General features: G+C 39.6%; 1 protein-coding gene across 11 annotated transcripts in view; it reads left to right on the top strand.

Annotated features, from left to right (window-relative positions):
* ARB2A (ARB2 cotranscriptional regulator A) overlaps positions 1-16,174 on the top strand; it is a 466,145-nt gene that overhangs the window by 67,491 nt on the left and 382,480 nt on the right. The window contains exon 1 of one of the 11 annotated variants that reach the window (XM_089313039.1): positions 3,842-3,900. The exons of the other annotated variants lie outside the window; for them this stretch is intronic. The gene's annotated coding sequence lies outside the window, so the exon portion shown is untranslated. Of the gene's footprint in view, positions 1-3,841; positions 3,901-16,174 lie in introns of those variants that run through there. 11 annotated transcript variants of the gene reach the window in all.

Raw genomic sequence — 16,174 nt, 5'->3', positions numbered from 1 at the left:
GCACCTTGGGTATGGTGGTGGTGGGTGTGCGAAACTGTTATCCCTGGAAACTGCCAGTATCTTACTGAATTACAGGTGCATTTTCCCTTTTATTTGAGGGATAAAAAGGATGGCCAGTTAAATATTACAGTTATTCAGTAGTTTGTTACAGTGATATTGGCATAATAATTCTGAAACAATTTTATGATTAAAATTAAAATGGTATATTAAAGCAAATGAATAAATTTATAAATGTAATTATGTACCCAAATTTTTGAGATTAGCAAAAAGAGATATAAAATAATAGTATAAGAAAACCCTACAGGGTAAAAATTAGATTTTGAAAATACCACTACAGGGGCCGGCACTGTGGCTCAGTGGGTTAACGCCCTGGCCTGAAGCGCTGGCATCCCATATGGACGCCGGTTCGAGTCCTGGCTGTTCCACTTCCGATCCAGCTCTCTGCTATGGCCTGGGAAAGCAGTAGAAGATGGCCCAAGTCCTTGGGCCCCTGTACCTGTGTGGGAGACCCTGAATAAGCTCCTGGCTCCTGGCTTCGGATCGGCACAGCTCTGGCTGTTGCAGCCATCTGGGGAGTGAACCATTGAACGGAAGACCTCTCTCTCTCTGCCTCCCTCTCCTCTCTCTGTGTAACTCTGACTTTCAAATAAATAAATAAATCTTTTTTTTTAAAAAAGAAAATACCACTACAAACTCCTCATGTTTTGAAAATATAACTCACTGTAAGGGCCTGGAAATACTCTCTTGTGGTATTGAGTGCACGTAGGGCAGGATCTTGGTTTCTAAATGCATTGGTGAGTCAAAGGAGCCAGGACGGTTGAAGAAAGGGCTGATTCTAGATTTAGAACTGGAAACTATCAGAGGGGCCTAGGACATCATGTTTGCTAGAACGCTCACTTCAGTGTAATGGAAGCATGTGGAAAGGACAAATGAACCATCCTGAAAGGGATTCTTTCAGGAGAATTTGAGAGTAAAGATTCCAGTTGATTGTGGAATTTAATAAATAGTCACAAGACCTGAATCTCTTATAGAGATATAACTAATTTGACATCCTCAGATGAAAATTGGTAGTCAAAAGAAGTAAGCAGCCTTTTTCTGAAGAACTGTAGCTTATTTACAGTTGACGAAGGAGTAGCCTTCTTCTTTATCAAAGAATAGGGACTAGCGAGAGCAAAAATATGATACTCTCAGCAAAATTGCCATTTTGTGCCATGTGGTAGGCATACTTCTTAAAGATGTTCCCCTAAAATTCCCGTTTCTTGCATATTCACTTGACCACAATCTAGGTCCTGCTGTGAAAGGATTTTGCACCTGTATTTGTAAGTAAGGGTACCAGTCAACTGACCGGAAGATATGAGATTATTCTGAATTGCTCAAGTGGACTCAATATTTCAATCAAATAAGCCATTCAAAGCAGAAGGCACAAGAGTCATTTGCAGAACTGTAGCAGAAGAATGGGAAACGAGAGATTCCAAGCATGAGAAAGATTCAGCGTACTACTGATGACACTGTGATAAAGGAGCCCATGGCACATGCTGGCAAGGACTAGAGAAAGGCTTCTAGCACATGACAGTGTCCTCCACCTGACAACTAGCTAGGAAATGTGGATCTCAGTTTTACAGTTGTAATAAACTGGATTTTGCCAGTAATCTGAATTATTTTAGAAGCAGCTTCTTTGTTTTTTGAGAACCTCTTGATAAGGACCTAGCTGACTAACATTGATTTTGGCCTTCTGAAATTTAGAAACCAATCAGATTTTTGAGCTATAAATTTTGAGATACTAAATTGTGTTGTTTGTTACTATTAAAATAGAAAACCAATAGACAACCCCTCAATGAAGTAATTGATTCAGATAAGGATCTTTGATGGATGTTGGTTCCTTTAGGCAAAAGGATGTGAGGGAATAGAATGTTTGCATACTACCAAAGTGTAACCTGACATAGTTCTACAATTCTAAAGGGGAAAATATGTTCCTTAAAATAGAGAACCAGCTGCCAGCACTTTACCTGAGTGAACAAAGTTGCTATCATTAGTAACAGAACAACTTTGCATTATGTGTTTTCTGAGGAGATGCAATTTGAAGCACACTGCAATACCTAGGAATATTCTTGTTATATTAGTTGAATGTGACTTTATTATGTCTTTTCAGTATCTTTGAATTTTCATGAAATGTGGAGAATAGATGAAAAGTTAAATGACACCACAAGGTCATAATCAGATCAATGACATGTTTCATACTAAAGACAATTGGTTTGGGCTCATCAAAAAGTGAATGTCATTAAAAACATTAACATGACCTTCTTGCAGGCCAGGGAGATGGTTGTATGTGAAAGCAACCAGGGAGCTAAAACCGCTAATACAATTTGTGAACTTTGAGGGAATTTTGGTTCAAAACCTAATAATGTATAAGAACAACAACACAAACAACCTATGCCTTTTTTGGCAGAAGACATATTTTTAATTTTCTTGAGTAAGATAATGGGATTATGGTTATATAGGAAGATATTATTCTTAGGAGATACATGTATACTATTTAGAGAGAAATTCAGGATGGCAATAAGTTATTTTTAAATGTTTCTTGATAAAGAAAAAAAACCCCATAAATAAAAGGAAGCATATATGACAAAATGTTAACAGTTCTTCAATCAAAGTTGTAAGTGTACAGGTGTTTATTGTACTCTTTTTTCAGCTTTCCTGTATGTTTAAAAAACTTCAAAAGTAAATATTGAGAAGAAAGAAGACTGTAGTTCATTGGCAGCCTTCATATTAGTGTTCTTGACACTACTATTTTATTTTGGACTCTTCCATTACTAGGATTTGGAGTACATTCATACCTCAATGTTCACTGGAATTGGTTCCAGGCACCCTGGGATACCAAAATCTGTAGGTGTCCAAAGCCCTCGAATAAAAATGTCGTAGTATTTGCATATCACCTCTGTAATTCTCCTATATTACTTTAAATCATCTGTAGATTACCTATAATACCTAATACAATATAAATAGTTGTTATACTGTATTGTTTGGGGAATAATGAAAAAGAAATCTGATCAGTGCAGATGTAGGTTTTTTAAAGAAATAATATTCTCCATTGATGGCTAGTTGAATATGCATTTGCAGAACCTATAGATACAGAGGGCCAGCTGTACTTTCCCCTGGAGCTACAGCAGCTCTGCTAGCGCTTGTATGATCTTGATGAAATCAGCATATCAAAGAGTTATCTGTTACCCCCATGTTTACTGCAGCTCAATTCACACTAGCTAAGGTATGAAATCAAGCCATATGTCCATAAATGATGACTGGATAAAGAAAATGTGATACACACACACACACACACACACACACACACACACACTGTGGAATACTACTCAGTCTTAAAAAAGAATGAAATCCTATCTTTTATAACAAAATGATGGAACCAAGAACTATCATGCTTATTGAAATAAGCCAGTCCCAAAAAGATAAGTATCTTATGTTTTCTCTGATGTGTGGTAGTTAATTTAGAATATACAAAAATGTATAGGAATAAAACAGACATCTTGTGATTGCATTGTTGTTTTTAGCCCTTGTTTATACTCCTCTGGAACTGTGGTCTTTTTTTTACTTTTTGAATATTATGGTTAGTGGTTCATTAAGCTTGTGATTATAGAGTGGATTGAAATTATCTTTTTGCAAAAATTAAAAATGAAAGGGATGAAGGAGAGAGAGGGAGGGAGAAAGTATGGTTATCTTCTTAGAATTGTACCTATGAAATACATAAAATCTGTTCTGTTTATTATAATAAAAATTTAAAAAATAATTTGTTCCATTTTTTTAGATGCACTTACTTAATATTTTACCTTAGGTATTATGCCTGGAGCTGGCTCTACTGTATTGAGGTCAAGGAGGGAATAAAATTGACAGGTGAGCATTGTGAAAGACAGAGTTCCATGAGTCTCTCCTGCTCCTACATGTCTTACTGGAGATAGCAAGTTTGCAAGGCCCTGACTGATTTTTCACCTGGGGCTTTTCTCAGAGTTATATTTGTAGCAAGCAGTCTTGAGGGAAACAATAATACTTCTTTCTTGAACAAAGAACAGGCTTGCTTACAGCTTGGTATAAAATGGTATTAGGTTTGGTATTCCATAGCTTTACATTGTGTGAGCAGCATGTATCTGGGTTTATCTCTTGTTCCCCCAGGGAAGATGGGGTGCAGGGAACCAACGTAAATGGGCTTGTGCTGTGCGGTGATTAGCAAAGTTCTTTGTCTCTGACCTGAGTCTTGTGTCTAAAGCATCCATGAAACAATAGCTGGTTAATGGATTAGCTGTAAACAGGGTAAAATAAGATCTCAGACCCTTGAGTGATGATTGAGTCCTCAGTAGTTAAATCTTCAATAATCCTTCATTTTCAGTTTGACTTCTCAGTTCTGTGCATCACTGGACCTGCAATATCAAATCTGAAGCCCTTGGGATTCTTCAAGACCGTTGACCTGCTTTGCCTGTTAATATTTCTGCTGTTCATCCAGTTATTTAAATCAGACAATTCATGGTCCTTTCCTTCATTGTAAATATGTTTTACATTTGATGAATTTATTTGAGAGTCATTAAGAGAGCTCTGTCCAATAGTTCACACTCTGAATGACCACAATAGCCAGGCTAAACCAGGGCCAGAACTGGGTGCTAGGAACTTAATTCAGGTCCCATACTTGGATGTCAGGGACTCAATTATTAAGCCTTCACTGCTGCCTCCCAAGATCTGCATTAATAGAAAGTAGTAGTCAGGAGCCAGAACTGGGAATTGAACACAGGTACTCTGATGTGAGACACAGGCACCTTAAGCATTTTGTTAAATGCCTGCCCCTCACTCATTGTATTTATTGATGACCTGGATCTTATCGATTTAGCTCCTTAACATTGTGTATTTGCTCTCTTTATTGTTATGAGTTGCTTTATGCCTATTCATTTCTTAACTAGACTAATATAATTCCTTATTTTTGTGGACTGAATTATGGCTCCCTCACTCAAATTCTTATCTTGAAGCCTTAACTTCCAATGCAATTGTATTCGGAGATGGGGCATTTAAAATGTAGTTAAGGTTAAGAGTGGTTATAATATGATAGAATTGGTGGCCTTAGAAGAAGAGGGAGATACCTGTACACATTCAGGGAAGATACCCTCTGAGGGTGTAGCAAGAAGGTGTACGTCTGCAAACCAGGAAGAAAGCTCTCACCAGAAATTAAGTTGGGAGGCACCTTGATCTTGGACTTCTAAGCTCCAGAACCATGAGAGACACATTTTATTGTTTAAGCCATCCAGCCTATGGAATTTTACTATGGCAGCCAGAATTGACTGAGACACGTACCTCGTGTCTGGTCTGTCTATGCCAGCTCTGCTTTCACCATTTCCATCTCTTTGAACATATTCTTAACTTTCCATCAGAAGTATCTTTTAAAGCTGAAACTGTGATTAAGATGCTCTGTATTTAGAATTAAATGAAATTCCAGTTCTCTGCCTTGTCTTACCTGAACATTCATGAATGAGTTGGCCCTTTTATATTTCTCTAGCTTCATCCTTGCCTTCTCTCTTGCTCGCATCCTCACTCACCCTGTGCTTGTGGGTTATAATCTAGTGTGTGTGTTTGAATATTTCATACAGAGACCATTTGGTGCCAGCGGTGCTCACCACCCTGCCCCCATCTTCCTGAAGAATATTTATTCATCTTTAAAGCTCAGATCAACCTCTGAGAAAGCTTTCTGTCTCAGATAAAGTAGAGTGACCTCTCTCCTCTTTGTGTTTCATATGTGCTTTTAAAATAATTTTATTGTAGCATATATAACATGTTACTTCTCTTAGTGTTTAATATCTTTTTGCCTGTATTAGATGTGTCTACCACACTAAGGCTAAATGAATTGTCAGGGTTGTCCAGAGAAACACAACCAAGAGGGTGTGTACTTCTGTGCACCCAAAGCCATTTATTTTATTATTTTTTAAAGATTTATTTGAAAGACAGAGATATAGAGAGAGAAGGAGAGAGAGCTTCCATCCACTGGTTCACTCCCCAAATATCCACAATAGCTGGGATTAGGCTAGGCTAAAGCTAGGATCCAGGAACTTCATCTAGGTCTCCCACATTGGTACAGAGGTCCAAGTATCTGAGCCATCTTCTGCTACCTCCTCAGGTGCATTAGTAGAGAATTGGATTAGAAGTGGAGCAGCCAGACCTTGAACTGGCACCCATGTGTGATGCTGACACTGCGGGTGGAGGCTTAACTTTCTGCACAACAGTATCACCTTCCCCCCAAAGATATTTATTTTAAGAAATTGGTTCATGTGACTGTGAAGGCCAGAGAATACAAAACTTGATGGGCGATCGTGGTAGGATGAGACACTTTGAAACTACAGACAGTCTACAGGTAGTGGTATGGTATTATCCACTGGCCAGCTGTGTGCACAGTGTTCACCCTACAGAATCTGCTTTATAGCTGTTTGCTATCTGTCTTCTTTGTAGCTCGGAGAACCCTGTAGTCACTGTATGCCTCAGGGAGTGCTAGCATAATATGCTAATGATCAGCCATCGCTGCATGGCTGCAGTTCACCTGTGTCCATATGAAGTCCACTGGTAACCTTGAGTGAGCACACTCAAATATCCACTGTTGGCTCCAATAATAATCTGATTCTGGAAGGGAACTCTTTGATATGTGTCAGCATGTCCCACTTTAATGAGTCCCTTAAATTCCTGTAGGGCCAATCCTTATGCTCATGGGCAGTGTTCATGAGGTTTTAAGATAGGCTATAGTTTGCATTTCTTATGATCCTAATAGTCCAGTTTTCGTTGTATAACCAAGTCGTCAGTAGCACTTGTAAGTCAGAATACACACGCTTCAGGGTTCTTTTTGTTGTCTGACTTCTGTCTTGCAAGGACAGGATGCTGTCTATCACTTTGGAGCAGACAGCTTTGCTGTTGGTCATATAAGAGCTGCTAAGGGAGTAATACCTATGTGTCAGAAAGGTTAGTTCTGAAAGATCTGCCTGTGAATATGAGGAGCATGTACTGTGTCCCTCCAGGGGATGTACCTGTATGAACCATTTACATTTTATTATAAAAGTTTCCTCAATATTGCCCTCATTCTTGGAATTTTTCTCTTTCATAACCCAGAAACATTATGGGTATTTCAAATTTTAAGTTTTTCTTCAGGGCTGGTGCCGTGGCATAGCAGGTTAAGCTGCCTCCTGCAGTGCCAGCATCCCATATAGGTGCTGGTTTGAGTCCTGGCTGCTCCATTTCCAATCCACCTCCCTGCTAATGCTCCTGGGAAGGCAGCAGAGGATGGCGCAAGTTCTTGGGCCTCTGCCCCCATATGGGAGACCCAGAAGAAGCTCCTGGCCTCTAGCTTCAGATTGACCCAACTATGGCTGCTGCAGCTATTTGGAGAGTAAACCAGTGGATGGAAGCGTTCTCTCTCTCTCTCTTACTCTCACACTCACTCTCACTCTCACTCTCTCTCTGACTCTCTCTCTTTTCCTCTTTAACTCTGCCTTTCAAATAAATAAAAACTAAATCTTTTAAAAAATATTTTAAAATCTTTTAAAAAATCTTTTAAAAGATTTTAAAATCTTTTAAAATATTTTAAAAAATTTTCTTCAGTGAGCTTCACTTAATGACTAATAATATACCAATTTCTTTCAAAAAACATGTACTTTTTGGCCATTTCTGGAATTCTTTTTGTCTAAAATTCCGGCAGTTTTTGCGAGAAGAACTCACAGGCTTTTGTCTTAAGATCCAGTCTGTGAAGTTCATGTTGTAGACATTTTCATTAGCCATATCTAAGTGTGTAGCATTAGAGGGAAGAGTTACTGATTAGACTCTCATGGCCTCAAACATAGTCTGCTGTTGTTTAGGCTTGCATCTAAAAATTGTCTTCTTATGGATAGAAGTTAGCAGTATTTCCAGATATAGAATATATATACCCTTGCAATCAACACAATGTATTGGTGTTCTTGTTTAGTTTCTATGATAGGTGAGGGCAGCATTTATTTTTAGATCCCTGTGAGATATTACTGTAGATCTTACCTGGGTTATTCCTCACAACTTTAACATTGGGACAGGCCACTGGATCTTTGCTGGGTTTGTCAACTACTTCCATTACTCATGTGTTTCACCACTGTATTTAAGTCAGTCTTGGCCTGTTCTTCAGTTTCGTATATTATAAAATTATTAATTCTATAATTTATATATCATCATCATCATCATCATCATCATAGTGGAGACTTGAAGCAGGGCCAGTTCTCTCTTAACAAAATTATGACAGTAAGCTATGTTCAAATAATGCTGTGAAAGCATAGGAAATGTGAATTGTGATTCTTCCCATGCATAGGCAAGTGGCCTTAACTCTTTTTTGATAGATATCAAGGAAAAAGGCATTTGCAAGATCATTTACTGAGTAGTGGTCATCTTTAGATTACCATCTTCTTTATACTTCTGATTTAATGACAGGGCCTGCTGGTTGTAAATGTGTCACTTCTTTATTCAGGCCTCAATAATCTGTTAGTCTCTGTGTGTCATCCAATTTCTTTTCATATGCCACAAAGGAATGTAACACTTGTATAAGGAATTTGTTGTATCAACCCATTCAATTCTAACATGTCACCCATTTAAAATTATAATCTCTTTTTATCCATTATATGTTCTATTTAGTTTCAAATTAACAACCTGTTATAGTCTCAGGCAGTTTTGTAAGTACCACTTTTGTATACCCAGTTAACACTAGCTAAAGGATAAATTTACCTGTTTACTGTTTTATTGTACTAGCAATGGGAATCATTCCCCCATGAGAAATAATATCTATCTCAATAATAAATTCAGGCAAAGGAGACATAATCATTTTAAGTAACATCTGTTGAAGCATTCTAATTCTCATCCAAACTCTTTACCTTAATCCCATCAGCTCTGATTTTCCCTTATCTTTCCAACCTAATTGAGTCTCATGGAAATGGCTTGGAAACACAGTACATTGGGCTCTCATGTTAAGGAATTCAGAAAGGTTTCTTTTCTAGCCCCAGTCCATTTTACCCATTCATGTGCATGTTGCCTTTATTAGGCAGCTGGGGAGTAGACTAAGGGACTCTGGCCATCCCACCAATCTTTATCCTGCTTATTTTGGCCTTCCATCAGTTCCAGTAAAGTGAGCATAGACTTCAATATTATCTTTACCTCATGGCTTCTTGCAATCTTCCAGATCAGAGTGGTAGTTTATGTTTGTCTAGGACACTTCAGCATTGGGGAACTGACAGAACTCCTTCTGTGTTCCATCATCATTTGATAATACTGCCTAAATATATCAGCTCCATCAAATCCTCTCTCTATCCTATTACTTAGTAACCATTTGAAAACGTAAACCCTGCTGGGGTGAGTCTTTTTGTCATCTCCTTTTTACCCCACCCCCCACCTCACTTGTGAATCATCTTACTTTGCTTATCATCTGTAAAACCCATTAGAAGGGGCCAGAGCTGTGGCATAGCGGGTAGAGTTGCTGCCTGCAGTGCCGGCATCCCTTATGGCTGCTGGTTCGAGACCTGGCTGCTCCACTTCCAATCCAGCTCTCTGCTATGGCCTGGGAAAATAGTAGAAGATGGCCCAAGTCCTTGTGCCCCTGTACCCATGTGGGAGACCCGGAAGATGCTCCTGGCTCCTGGCTTTGGATCAGTGCAGCTCCATCCGTTGTGGCCATCTGGGGAGTGAAGCAGCGGATGGAAGACTCTCCCTCTCTCCCTCTCTCCCTCTCTCCCTCCCTCCCTCCCTGCCTCTGCCTCTGCCTCTGCCTCTGCCTCTGCCTCTGCCTCTGCCTCTGCCTCTCTGTAACACTGTCTTTCAAATAAATAAATAAATCTTAAAAAAAAAAAAACCCATGAGGAGAAGTTGAGGCAGCAAATCTGGTATGGGTTTTCAATTTTCTGAGATGTTGTTTAATCTTAGTGTTTACAAACTTAGTGAGAGAACAGTTTTCAACTTAGGCAACTAAATTATCTAGTAGTAAAGTAACATTTCCTAAAGAACCTCAGCCTAAACACAGGTGGTTAGCTGTGTTAGCCCTACATGATTGGTGACCCAACTTCCCAGCAACCATTTGTGAAGAATCGTGTTATTGCCTCCTGTCAGTAGCCCTTTTGTGTAATGAGTAACAGACTACAGACACAATTTAAGATTTGTGTTAAGTGCTTTATGAGATTATAAGTAGGCTCAATTTGCATACATTTTGTGAAGGTAAAGAATTAATTCATTGCATATTACCTAAATGCATTCTTTCTGCTTTCTCTGTTAAAGTATTCGAATGGTGGTTTTGCCCTTAGTGTTAAATTGCCTCTGGAACAGTTTTCAGTCAAAATGTCATCTATACCTAGATCTTTAGATCTCATCTTCTTCTCTTGTAAGTAGCCAATTTAAGTAGTTACCTATATTAAATATGAAGTGTGAGGCAGCACCCATCTTTTGTCCGTTCTGACCTTTTTTGTTTTTTAGATTTATTTATTTGAAAGAGTTACAGGAAAGGAGAGACAGAGGAAGAGAGAGAGAGAGAGAGAGAGATCTGCCATCTGCTGGTTTACTTATCAAAGGTCGCAATGGTCAGGGCTGGCCAGGCCAAAGCCAGGAGCCAGGAGCTTCTTCAGGGTCTCCCACATAAGTTCAGGGGCCCAAGAAGTTGAACCATCTTCCACTGCTTTCCCAGGCATATTAGCAGGGAGTTGGATCATAACTGGAGCAGCCAGGATTCGAATTCTGTCCATATGAGATGCTGGAGCTGCAGGCAGTGGCTTTACCTGCTACACCACAGTGCTGTCCTCTCATTCTGACCCTTTATATTTTGTACAGTGTTTCCTCTGAGCATGAAGGCTGTTTGTGAAAACTGTTGGTATTGGGAGTGAGTAGACATGTTGCATAGACTTTGTGATTATTGCTCTATTGTTTTAATGTTATTTTGTTAATAATTGTCAAGATACCAAGGCAATCATAATTGATGCAATAAGATTTTAAATAATATGTAATATGTATGTAAGTAATTCTGTGGGAAATAAAAATGTGCCTAGATCCTCTTTTCCCTCTTACTGTATCTTGGCATGAAAAAGTTAACATGTGGCTACCTTCTATCAGTTATTGACTCCCTTCATTCCTCTTACCTCCTCTGCTGGCTATTTCCAGTTCACATTTCATTATGCACAAATTTTCCCCATCTTAGCTTTTTAGTTTTGTTTGCTGACATAGCAACATTTGACACTGTGACTTCTTGCTTTTCAAAATATTACCTTAACTACACTCTCATGTTGCAGTATTCTCCTGGTTTTCTTACTTCTGTAAGTGCTCAGTTTTCATCACCTTTTCAGCTTCTTTTATCTCCTCTTTAATGTTGGGTTTGTCAGGGCTTAGATCTTCTGATATCATCTTGTTGTTCACTCTCTTTTGATCAGTGAACTCATCTCCACAGTTTTCTGCATTAGTCAGGGTGATCTAAAGGGAGCCAATAGGTGATGTGTTTAGATACATGAGAATGGAATCATTAAGGAGTTTCACCCATGTGATTATGAAAGCTGAGAAGGCTCATGACAAGTCATCTGCAGGCTGGAGATCCTGGGATGCTAGTAGCGGGGCTATGTCCAAGTCTGAAGCCCTCAGAACAAGGAAGCTGAGCGTTTAACTGTTAGTTCAATGCTAAAAGCCTGAGTACCCTGGATAGGGGTACTCTGGAATCCAAAGGCCAGCAAGCATAGAGTTCTGATTTCCAAGGCAGGAAGGAGATGAGCATGCCCCAGATCTCATGGGGAGAGACTAGTATGCCCTTTGTATTTATTGTCTCCAGACCCTCAGCCATTTGTAAGGTGCCTGCCCAGATTGAGAGTAGGTCTTCCTGCTTAGCCTGCTTAGACTTAATACTAACTTCCTCTGGAAATAGCCCCACCGACACACTCAAAAACAGTGCTTTTTCAGGATTCTAGATTGACAGCTGAAATAAACCATCACAGATTCTAATACCATGTCTGCAATTTGACTCTAAACCATTGCCACTCCCCATCTCTCTTTGTGCTAGACTAGACATTTTCTCCTGGGTATTTCTTTAGGTTTCTAAAACTCTGCCTGTGCAAAAACTGCATTGATCATCTTTCCACTCCCTAGGAGAATTATTTCTATGGATCACTTATACAGCTCATTACCTAAACCAGTGACTACGGAGTTAAGCTTGAGTTCCTCTTTTCCCTCAGCTTGTATAGCTAGCCAGTCTTCCTTCTTTACATACTCATTATTCCTCTAATTCTCCCAAGGATGTAGAGTCCACCTTAGTCCAGGCTCTTTAACTTAACAAGAATTTGTTGACTGCCTGCTCTTGTACCAAGCGATGTTCTAGGTACTGAGGAAATCACACAGTGAGCAAAACAGACAACCCCCCCTGTCCTTCTGGGGAATTCATCTTGTGGGACTGGGGAAATAGATAATAAATAAAATTTATAGTATTTAGCTAGGAAGGTACTTTGAAAAAAAAATTAAAGTCATTGGTCAGAATGATTTGAACAAAAGAAAAGGAATATAAAGAGAAACAGTCCAAGTTCTGGACCCAGGAACATGTCAGCATTAAGAGGTTAGGGAGATAAGAAATTTATAATGGAAACAAAAGAAAGAAAAACCAAAAGGCAAAACAAAAGCCATCTGTTTACTGCTTACAAGAAACACATCTTTCCAAGAAAGATGCGTGCAGCCTGAAAGTGAAAGGTTGGAAAAAGATACTCCAGGCCAACAGAAACCAAAAAAGAGCTGGCGTAGCCATCTTAATATCAGACAAAATAAACTTTAACACAAAAACTGTTAAGAGAGATAGAGAGGGGCACTATATAATGATTAAGGGATCAATTCAACAGGAATATGTAACTATTATAAATGTATATGCACCTAATTACAGACACCAGTTTATTTAAAAGATATGTTAAGGGACTTAAAGGGAGACTTAGACTCCAATACAATAGTATTGGGGGACTTCAGTACTCCACTTTCAGAAATAGACAGATCAACCAAACAGAAGATCAACTAGGGTCTGTAATAGTTATAATCTGATCTAAGATGCTGATTTTTTTTTTTTAGTTCTGCAAGAAAACATAGCTGATTTCTCATTTTAAATCTGTGTAGATACCATACTGCATTTTTTTTCAGAAATGACAATTGTATTGATACAGATTCCTACACTGACATGTTCTCTGTTATGTTTCACTGCCATATTGTGAACATTGCTTATTGTTGTTTGAGACATTGCCTGTGTTATCCATTTATCCCAGTTTGCCTCTTTTCCTGTCATACAAACTGTACCCCTTTTCTTACAATTCCTATCAGACCCTGTAGTTTTATTTTCAAATGATTGCCTTTATTGAAAAGGTGGTAGGGGGCCGGTACTGTGGCATAGTGGGCAAAGCTGTTGCCTGCAGTGCCTGCATCCCATATGGGCGCCGGTTCAAATCCCAGCAGCTCGACTTCTGATCGAGCTCTTTGCTGTGGACTGGGAAAATAGTGGAAGATGATGGCTCGAATCCTTGGGCCCCTGCACCCATGTGGGAGACCTGGAAGAAGTTCATGGCTCCTGGCTTCGAATTGGCCCAGCTCCAGCTGTTGCAGCCATTTGGTGAGTGAAACAGCGGATGGAAGACCTTCTTCTCTCTCTGCCTCTCTCTCTCTCTGCTTCTCTGTAACTCTGCCTTTCAAATAAATACATAAATCTTTGAAAAAAAAAAAAGGTGGTAGGATTCCCTGATGTAATTCTCTTCTTAGATTAGTGGCTTTTTTTTTTTTTTATTTGACCGATAGAGTTAGACAGTGAGAGAGAGAGAGACAGAGAGAAAGGTCTTCCTTCCGTTGGTTCACCCCCCAAGTGGCCTCTATGGCCAGAACTATGCCGATCTGAAGCCAGGAGTCAGGTGCTTCCTCCTGGTCTCCCATGCGTGTGCAGGGGCCCAAGCACCTGGGCCATCCTCCACTGCCTTCCTGGGCCACAGCAGAGAGCTGGACTGGAAGAGGAGCAACTGGGACTAGAACCCGGCACCCATATGGGATGCTGGCGCTGCAGATGGAGGATCAACCAAGTGAGCCATGGCACTGGCCCAAGATTAGTGGCTTTTTTAACTAATTGCCTTTTTATGTGAAACATACTTTTGTTGGGCACCAAACTTCTCTTTCTAACAGTATTTAATAGAAGCCTGTGGTCCCTAGATATAAAATTATCAAATACAACTTAATGGTATAATACAAGCTCTATTAATTACATTCCAACTGATTTTTTTTTTTTTTTTTTTTTTTTTTTTTACAGGCAGAGTGGACAGTGAGAGAGAGAGACAGAGAGAAAGGTCTTCCTTTGCCGTTGGTTCACCCTCCAATGGCCGCCGCGGCCGGCGCGCTGCGGCCGGCGCACCGCGCTAATCGGATGGCAGGAGCCAGGAGCCAGGTGCTTTTCCTGGTCTCCCATGGGGTGCAGGGCACCTGGGCCATCCTCCACTGCACTCCCTGGCCACAGCAGAGAGCTGGCCTGGAAGAGGGGCAACCGGGACAGAATCCGGCGCCCCAACCGGGACTAGAACCCGGTGTGCCGGCGCCGCTAGGCGGAGGATTAGCCTAGTGAGCCGCGGCGCCGGCCATTCCAACTGATTTTTAAATAATTTATTATATAGCTGATGTATACATATTGAATATTATGATGTATACACATAGAATATTATGGATAGTGTAAGATATTCTTTAATAGGTTGTTTCTCTCCCTCCAACAGAGTTTATTCTCAAATTTTTTGTTCCAGTTATGCTTATAATTATAATTTTGTAAATAATGAAAGCTGTAAAGAAAAAGTCATTTCCGTGAAAGTGTAGTTGAATAATTTTGAAAGATTAGGTTAAGGCAAGTATTGAAAATAATTGCTGTTGAATCAGATATGAGTGTAGTAAGAGATTCTAAAGGAGGCATGGCCATTGTGGTATAGCAGGTTAAGCACCAACTTAGGATGCCCACATTCTGTATTGGAGTGCCAGTTTAAGTCCCAGCTACTCTGTGTCTGATCCAACTTCTTAATAATGTACCCAGAAGACATCAGATGATGGCTCAAGTGCTTGGGTCCCTGCCATCCCTATGGGAGACTCTAATGGAATTCCTGGCTGCAGGTTTTAGCCTGGGCTGTCCTTGGCTGTTGCAGGCACTTGAGGAGTGAACTGGAAAATGGAAGATATCTCTCTTAGTCTCTTACTCTCTGTCCTTCTGTTTTTCAAATAAAGTAAATTAATATGTGTGTGTGTGTGTGTGTATGCATATTCTGAAGGAATCTATACTCAGATTGCTTTGGAAGGTAAATGTGCTCAATGCATTTCAAACAAGACTAGAGACCATAGATGATATATCATTGGTATGACATATGTAAGAAAGACAAACATTCCAGATTTTCATGCAGTTAAATAATATGCAAAGAAAAGGCTTTAGTTCTGAAACAGAAGATTGGTAAATGAATGAATGTTTACATTCCTAGGCAGAGATTGAATTTATTATTAAATAAACAAAAAGAGAAAATATGTGAAATAGTATTCAGACATTCAGACACTGCTTATGGAGAGACTCTAGGCTGTACCACAGAGATAAGAAACACAATTTAGCTTGGATCTGTCACTGCAGTGTTGAGGCGGAGTTCATGGTTTGAGGAGCCTATGGTGACAAGTATTTGTTCTAATTTATGGAACAGTATTTGGAGAGGGGTCATCTGCAGAGGAACAAAAGGAATTCCCTGGAGATCTGTAGTGGGTTTAACTTAAGTTTTTGACTGAGTACTGATGAGTGCACGCATGTGAGTAATCTTCTAAGACCAAGGACTCATCCACCAGAAAGGAGCAGGCAATAGAACACTAATGCTTTCCCCAAGCCAAGAATAGTTTGTCTTTCCCCCTGCCAGAGTGAAATGATGTTCTAATCCATAGGGCATTAGGTGAGTATTTGCCAGGAGGATATTTTCTTAGTACTGGAACCAAATTAACTGTACACTAAAGCCCATATAGAAATCTCTCCATTAAAGCTTGAACGTATTCTCACAAGGACCAAACTAAATTCAAGTAGCTTATTTGCATTTCAGAATCCCAGACTAAAGTTTAAGAATAATTTAATGAGTACAGTAAAAAATAGGAAGAAACAGAGGATTCACAA

The sequence above is a fragment of the Oryctolagus cuniculus genome, chromosome 14 (assembly GCF_051225735.1).
Source record: "Oryctolagus cuniculus isolate XC-2025 breed Fujian yellow rabbit chromosome 14, ASM5122573v1, whole genome shotgun sequence".
Lineage (NCBI taxonomy): Eukaryota > Metazoa > Chordata > Mammalia > Lagomorpha > Leporidae > Oryctolagus > Oryctolagus cuniculus.
The sequence above is the reverse complement of the archived record's forward strand: the minus strand, read 5'-3'. Positions and strand labels throughout refer to the sequence as shown.